We start from the raw sequence: 9,099 nt of genomic DNA, 5'->3' as shown, positions 1-9,099 counted from the left end.
ATTTTCAAACTTAGTGTGACTAAAGGATACACAACAGTGACACTTAAAATAAGACAAGTTTATATTAAATGTTTTAAGTCACATTTTCATTGGTGTTATGTCACTAGAATGTATGGAATAGTCACAACTTAGATTAACAGTTGTGTGATAACTAACTACATATAGTCACTCTTCAAAATTATTTGTCACTAAAATAAAAAAAAAAACTCACATTTATTTAATAATAATGTGGCAACAAGTGTGTTAGGGTCATGTAACTACGTAATATATATCACTAAATGAAAATGTAACAAGATATTTTCAAAATTAGTGTGACTAAATGACACACAACAGTGACACTTAATAAGACTAGTTTATATTAAACGTTTAGGTCACATCTTCATTTGTGTTATGTCACGAAAAGGTATGAAATAGTCACAACTTAGATTAACAATTGTATGATAACTAACTACATATAGTCACACTATTCTACATTATTTGTCACTAAAATACAAAAATACTCACATTTATTTAATAATAGTATGACAACAAGTGTGTTAGGGTCATGTAACTACGTAATATATGTCACTAAATGGAAATGTAACAAGATATTATCAAAGTTAGTGTGACTAAAGGATACATAACAGTGACACTTAAAATAAGGCTAGTTTATATTAAACGTTTTAGGTCACATTTTTATTGGTGTTATGTCACGAAAAGGTATGGAATAGTCACCACTTACATTAACAAGTTGGTTTCTAATTGTGATCAAATACCAACCAACAGTCACACTGAACATAGTGTAATGTGACAAATTTCAAGCAAAACGTCACATCGAAAAAATATTGCATGTGAGCAATTGTTGATATATTGCCCCTAACCAAAAAAACATGTGTCACTAAAAATGGTTTATATTCACATTATTTGATAAAACTGGAACAAAAATCACTGGTCTATAGTGACATCTCTACTTTACGGTGACTTATTTTTATATGCTACAGTGACGATTATTTGTGTGTCACCAAACAACATCTACAATGGAGCCACCTTTAGTGACATATTTAGCGGGGTGGGGGGGGGAAGCGTCAGTAACTACCTACGGTGACGATTTTTGTGTGTCACTGAAGCCCGATTATGTACTAGTGTTGGCTTTGTTCATTAAGACAAGTTTACCTATATTAACACATATACCTTATGCATTAGCATTTGTAAAACTCTTAAAATCAAGTGTCTTAATTTATCATTGTCTCATATATTATATATAGTATATATATATATATTATACATTGATTATTATCTCTTCTTTCTCATTTACTCACAACCATTTTGAGAATTATTAAAAAATTATACGGTGTAAATAATACGTGTAAACTCAAATTTAACTTTGTCGCGTAACATTTTCTTGTTACTCTACTCATGCATCTATACCATATAATTTACAAACTCACTCATATGTATAAGAAACAAAAATCTCATGATCCGCAAAAGTTTACTGCACCTAACCCTTACTTTTTAATTATGTTCTTTTTCTTTTTTATAAACAATCATGTTATCGTACGTGACTCATAACTCTATTTTTACCCCTTTTATGTCTTTTAAATACGATGTTTGACAAAATGTTGAATGCATCATTACGACATGCTCATTTATATCTAGTGTCAATATGTTTTTATTCAAAACTAAATTGTGCACAATAATGTATAAGTCATTAAATTACAAGCATACAAACCATCAAAACTATCAAAACTGCTTAAAAATTTCAACACAACCTTTTGAAATATGATGTATTTTAAAATTTAGATTTTTACGTTGGGACATAATTATTTTTACCAACATTTTTACATGAAATTTTTTCATGTGAAGTCGCCAACACGCATGTTCTTTAAAATTATGAATATACGTTGTTACATGCTTAATTTTTTGTAAGTTTCGATTTAACTTTTACTCAAAATCGAACTTGATAGAAAAAATGGTATATTTTTGCTTCTTAGAAGAAATTGTACTCCCTCCGTCCCTTTGAAAGTGTCCACATTTCCTTTTTAGTTTGTCTCATTACAAATGTCTATTTTCAAAATTTATTAACTAATTTCCAAGTTTACCCTTACACAAATCAATCATTCAAACTTTCTTAAATTTTGTCTTTTTATATATATTAAGGGCATTATAGTCATTTAATCAAAAAGTACAATAATTCAAACTTTCTTAAACTTTGTGTTTTTCAAACTATGACACTTGTAGAAGGACGGAGGGAGTATATTTTTGCTTCTTTTTTAGCATTAAAAATTCAATGGGGTTTTAAATTCTGAATAGTTCCCCGACAATGCACAGCGTAGATATAAATTTTATTCGTAAATAAATAAATTGAGTCATACTACATATATTTTTATTCTACTTTCTTCTATAAATTTGGTGTTCGGTATAAAAAATGAGTTTGGCATTATCAAACACTAGCTTTATAAGAAAATTAAAATTTTAATTTAAAAATATATAAACGAAACCTTTGAAAACTATCTGGTTATTTCTTACATTTTCTCAATTCACCATATTACTTTATTTGTAAATAGAGGTTTTTCGTGCATTTACCTGAATTCACGGATATTGATCTCACCAAACTCATCTAGCCTTAAACAGGTTATAACATCTCATTAAGTTAAAAGTTAATCTCCTCAAATATTTGATTTGAAAATCTTATAAAATAAAGATGTAATATCCCATTTATAAGAAAATATTTTTTAAAATTAAGAAACAATCTTATAGTAAAAACAAATAAGTCGGTTATGAGTTTGATCAAAGTCGGATAGCTTTTAAACTAGATTATAATATCTCATTTATTTGTGAAATTCTTTCATTATTAAATTCTAAATATACTTCCTTACAATATATAAAATTAAAATCTAAAAAATTATATAAATATTATAAATAATTAATAGAAAACAATCCCGTAATACAGAAATAAAAGTTGGTAAATAAATAAACTATAAGAGCATTCTCATCCCATCCCCTAAACTCATCCCCATCCTTATAATTTAAGAAAATTAGTTAAAAAGTTACTCCATCCTATTCTCTATCCCTTTATCCTATTTCTAAAATTTAAGAAAATACCAAACTTGACCCCATATTTAGGAACATGAAAGCTTTCCCCTATTTCCAACTCCCGCTCGTCTTTCCCGCCTATCTCCTCTCTTTTATCTTCCCACCTCAATCTTTTTTCATGACCTCACCAAATTGTCTTCTGATAGGACTTCACCAAATGGGATAGTGTTAATCGAATTCATACCTTCGTTCCTTTGGCCGGTGATCGATCAAACGGTCCACTCTCTCAAAAAAATGTCTTCATTCACGGGTAATTCATCTTTAGTTTCATATATCCTTTGTAATTCATTAGTATTCTTGGTTTATATATTCCCAATTCGATGCAAGCCCTATAGTACAGTTTCTAGGGTTTTGATAGGGCAATGTTGTCCATTGAAAATTATATATAGCATAATACTTTGATGCCCACCAGGTGTTTGATATAGAAATCATGAACCAAATCGTTAGTAATGGTTTATGATAATTATAAACCGAAATCGAACCGTTGATATGTAAAACCGAACCAAACCAAACCGTTACCAACCGAAATGACTGTTCAGTTATGGTTACACTTAATGTTATTTCGCTACTCGACTTTAACCGAAACTGAACCGAATCTTATATGTTTGTGTTTTACCAAATTTGAATTCGTGCTGCAACTGCATATGACTGAGCTTTAAAGTAACCAAGAGTTAACTGAACCAAACATTGTTGACTATCATGTCATGAAGTATGATTATGTTTGTTGTATTATTGCATTATGAAGAATGAGTCTGTTTGTTGAATTATTTCATTATGCTTGTGAATTGAGTGTAAATATATGTGAATTCATTTATGTTTAATGTGTCTTCGTTGCTCGACTTTAACTGAAACTGAACCGAACCTAACCGAACCTTGTATGATTATGTGTTTCCAAATTTATATTCATGCTGCAACTGTCGATAACAGAGCTTTAAATTAACCAATACAGAACCAAACATTGTTGAATATTTGTTGTATTATTGCATTATGTTTGTGACTTGAGTGTAAATATATGTGGATTTGTTCCATATATGGCTTCTTTAATTCGAATGATTATGATATAGTAAACCGATAGATGAATATTGTTTACCTTGCTAGTAGGTTATATGTTCATATTTATCTAATTGTTTTATGGTTCTTTTGAGTCAATCAGTTTTAGCTTGACCATTATTAGAGGTGGTAAAATATCATTCTTGTGTCTGCAAATAGTTGGTCGAAACCCTATTTTTACACTATCTTTTTGTATATATTCAAAGTGTTGGTGTATTATATAGTCTATCTTTTCATTTCATATAATTGTGTGTGAATCTTTTAGATATGAAAAGTCAAGATATGAACTCACAAAATACTACACCAACCTTCTTACTGGAAACTCTCATATGACCCTAGATGACTCTCCTCCCTTGCCTCTTACTTATCCAACCAACGTTAAGAGATCAATGAGGGGTACTAACTTCGTCTCTGAAGAAGACAAGTTTCTTGTCTCTGCATGGATAAATTGTAGCATTGATGCCATTCAAGGTACTGATAAAAAACAATCTCAATTTTGGGAAAAAGTCTTGGAATACTTTGACCAATATAAAAAAACCACAACCGGGCGGTCATTGAAGTCTTTAACACATCGATGGTCATGTATTCAAAAGGCCACAAATTACTTTTGTTCGTACCTAGATCAAGTTGAAAGGTTAAATCAAAGTGGCTTGACCAACCACGATAAGGTAGAAATTTCGTTCTTACTTGTGTTGAGAGTATTTTAATTTATATTTTATTTTTTTTACATGAATTTTATTGGTTTAAATGAAAGTTTGACAGGGCGAAGATTATGTACCAATCAATACGTAAAAAATCTTTCAGTTCAAGCATTGTTGGCACCTATTAAAGGACCAACCTAAGTGGATTGACACAATTAAAAAGAAGACAACGGTACCATCCCCGACCCCGACCACAACCTCATCCCCAACAGAGAATGTTATCGAGTTGGACCGACCAATAGGTAGGAAAGCTAAAAAACAAAACGAAAGGCCCAAAGCATTCAATCGGAGGAAATAATCCAACTTAGAAAGATGAAGTATACCCTTTTAGAGGAGTCGAGTGCTCAAGAGAAAGAGTATTATCGTCTTAAGGCTGAGAAGATGGAGCATGACAACGCAAATGAGCAAAAAAAGTTACATCTTGAAGATGAAAGATTGAAGTTAAAGAAAGAAAAGTTGAGGATTGAAGCTGAGAAAGCGGAGCTTGCAAAGAAGGATTCAGATCAAAGAATTATGATGATGGATGTGAGTGTTATGTCTAAAATTCAACGACTATATATTGAGGGACTTCAAAGGGAAATCATAATGAGACATGACCATGATTTAGATAATCAACTTTGAAGAACGAAGACTATTTTTTGAATGTTTAGTAATTACTTGATGCTAACTATTTTTTGGTGGTTTTTTTAAGCGTCATCAAGTTAAGCGTTAATCGATGTTGACGAATTTAGATAACCGTAAGTCAAGAAGGCACAAGTGCGGAAGATGGAGGTAGCAGAAATGAGAATGCTACGTTGGATGTGTGGGCACATAAGGTTAGACCGAATAAGAAACGTTGTTTTTCGGGAGAGATTAGTGGTAGCGAACATAGCAGACAAGATAAGAGAGTGGAGATTGAGATGGTTTGGACATGTGAAGAGAAGACAAACGATGAATCATGTTAGATCCGTAGAAAACATTACTATAGAGGGGAGAAGGGGTAGAGGACGACCTAAATTGACTTGGGATGAGAGGAATAAGCATGATTTGATAGACCTAAACCTCTCCGAGGACATGGTTGAGGATATGAATTCTTGAAGAAGTAGAATTAAAGTTAAGGATTTTTAGAGAGAAAGAAATACCTTAGGGCTTCTATTTACCTTATTTTAGTCACACATCATAATAATATTTTCTCTACATAAATATTATTATTATTATTATTATTATTATTATTATTATTATTATTATTATTATTATTATTATTACTGTCGAACTCTGATTTCCTCTGTATTGTTTCATACACATGTACTTTAGAGCTGAGGGTCTCTCTGGAAGCCATCTCTTTATCCATATGGATAGAGGTACGGTGTGCCTACATCACACCCTCCCCAGACCCTACTTATAGCTATGCTATTGGTGGGACTTCACTGGGTATGATTGATTGATTGATTGATTGATTGATTGTAAGTTAAAAAGGCAGTCTTTCTTTTGGTGAAGTTATAATATGTTGTCGAATTTAAGTTTTCGAGTATTAATGCTTGTTATGATCTAATTGTTTGCGTTATGTGATATAGTTTTACTTTGATTGTATGGTTTTGAATGATTAGCCTTTCAATGATCCTTTTTTCTATTCATATAGAAATTTTAATAGCAAGTATAATATTTTTTTAATGAGTAGCGCAACTCGGTTTCATGGGTTTGATTGTTTGACAAAATAGACAAAATAGATAGTGCTTAAGGTTGTGAATGAAAATAGAAGAAACAAATAATAAAAAAATTAATATAGAGATGTGAAATGGGTGATTAGATGTGGAAGGTTTTTGAAAAGTGAAAAATAAATTTAGGGAATATGAGTTTTTAGTTAAATTATAGTGACGAGGATAAGAGATGAGAATGCTTAGAATATTAGCATTTGTATCGAAGTTTAAAGTGAAGAAAGAACCAAAGTAGCCCGAAAGAAAGTGGCATGTACAATCAACAAAACCCCTGGTCCTTCTTTTTAAATTTTCTCGTGCGGTGTGAAAGATACTTCCCCCCTCCAATCCTCATGACGTCCAAACCTCTTCCCTATTCTCAGCCTTTGATCTCCATCCAACGGTTGAGATCAAACGATGCATACCAACGTATCACACGCCCGTTCCTACACTAACATTATCCCCACACCCACCCTCAATCAAATTCATAAATTTCCCATTTTTCAACGGCCTCACGGGTTTTATTAAACTTTCTAAACTAGACCTTCAACTTTACCAGAACATCAACTTGTACCCTTACATATTTAGCATACAAAATAAATAAAACAACAAATAGAAACAACTTTTATAATAAAAAAAACTAGACGAAAGTCTCATAATAATAATAATAATCAGTTATCATAAATAAACCTACCGGTCAGAACCGGGTAACTAAACTAACTAAACCGGGTTCCTACAAATCCTAAGTAACTAAATTCTTCTTGTTTCCTACCTAATTACTTCAAAAACTTCTCACCGGAAAAGTTAAACCACCACCGTCGGCAACATTCTTCTGCCGCATTTCCAAAACCTTCCAGTGGTTGTTGGAATGAACTTCACTTGAAAAAGTCGGGCTACAAGCCGGTCTATATTCTGGTGAAAGCCGACCCGACTTGTACCGGACTCCACAAGCGTTACACAAAGTCTTGGCTCCGAGCGGACCGGCTCGCCACTGCGGCGTCTTTTGAACAAAACAGTGACTGCACCGTCATTGCTCAGCCACGCCGACGGCCGCGTTTCTTTTTTTCGGTTTTTTAACCGGCGGTTTTCCGAACATTGACTCGGCGGATTGGGTTGACTCCGGGAACAATATTAGCCATGGGTTTGAAGTGTACGAGTACGACGACGAGGAAGAACTTGTCGCCGGCGACGACACCAACGACCAGACCCGGCCGCCGGTTCGTGAGCGTTTGCTTCTTGCTTTGGTGTGAACCGGAGTCGTTAACGTGGGTTTAGGGTTTACGGTTACTAAGGTTTCCGGTTCAGTTTTTTTCTCCGGCAACTTTCTGGCAGGACATGTTAAAGAGTATCCGCCGGAGAATGAGTCGTCCACGAAATGAGAAACCCATTCAAGGTCTGCAACGTCATCAGCCTACCACAAATAAAATATATATATATATATATATATATATATATTAATTTGTTGAAAATACAAAAAACATTCGAAGTTATAAAAAACCTTACCGGAAGGCATAGGTCGTTCTCGGTAGGGAAAGCCGACGGCGGTGTGGTTAGTTTCGGTTTTAACCGGCGAAAGTTTAACGCTTTTGTCGTCAACAACAACATGGGTTTCATCGATTTGTTCCTCGAAACCACCGTTGTCGGAGAAATCAAGAAGGCCGTCAACGAAGAAGTCGTCGTCGTGCGTGTGGTGGTTAGGGTTTGCTTTAACGGCGTTAAAACTGTTTTTCAAGTCGCCTTGAACGCATTCCATGGTGAATTAACGAATGAAAAAGGATCAAGAGAATGATGAAAATAGAGGAGTGATGGTAATATTATTATGGTGGTGTGTTTGGTAAAGCATTGAATGAGAAACAAGTGCTTTTCAAGTGATTTAGTACACCTCAATGTATACATACAAATCTTATTATACAAAACGCCATTTTTTTATTATTTATATATTGTTTCCTCTTAACCTTTTTCTAACTTCAAATTAAATTTGGAATCCAATGGTTTTTTTAAAATTTGAATATGCCCATATATAAGTATAATATTATAATATCTTGTAGGGAAAATTCATAAAATAAGCGTTTATAAATACGTTTTTCAGGGTTTATGTGTCATTTTCAACAAATTCCTAAAATAGGTATTATAAACTAGTCGTGAAAAACAGTTTACGATTACACACGAGTAGTTTGTAAAACCAATTAAAACTTGTCATGTGTCCATAAACTAACCGTAACGACCAGTTTCACTAATCATCAACTCGTAACGATTAAATAAGTTTCAAGCCTCGTAATCAAAGCCCACGATAGTAAATAAGAAACCCTTAACTCGCGACTAGTAGATTTCAAAACTTTAGGAGACACGGGTAGTTTATCAAACTAACCATGACGATGCGATGCTTTTGTTTACCAAATACATCGAACCAGTTAGTTTTACAAAATACTCCGGAATGGTTAGTTGAATAGGTCGACTAGTCGTTACGAGTAGATCTTGGTCAACGACTAGTTTACATTCACCATACGTGTATGTTATTAGTAATAAAATCGCCTCGATAAGTTTATCTGTTTTACATTACGCATGCGAGTAGTTTATATGTAGTTAACTCGTCGTGACCAGTT

At 33.1% G+C, this 9,099-nt stretch overlaps 1 pseudogene; it reads right to left on the bottom strand.

Moving 5' to 3' along the window:
* Window positions 1–7,159: 7,159 nt before the first annotated feature.
* Window positions 7,160–8,290, bottom strand: LOC143631559 (GATA transcription factor 5-like; annotated as a pseudogene).
* Between the last annotated feature and the right edge of the window lie 809 nt (window positions 8,291–9,099).

Source organism: Bidens hawaiensis, unplaced genomic scaffold (genome assembly GCF_021521415.1).
Source record: "Bidens hawaiensis isolate Kalapana, Puna unplaced genomic scaffold, B.hawaiensis_p1.1 tig00006092_1, whole genome shotgun sequence".
Lineage (NCBI taxonomy): Eukaryota > Viridiplantae > Streptophyta > Magnoliopsida > Asterales > Asteraceae > Bidens > Bidens hawaiensis.
Note: the sequence above shows the minus strand (reverse complement) of the source record. Positions and strands in the feature narration are given on the sequence as shown.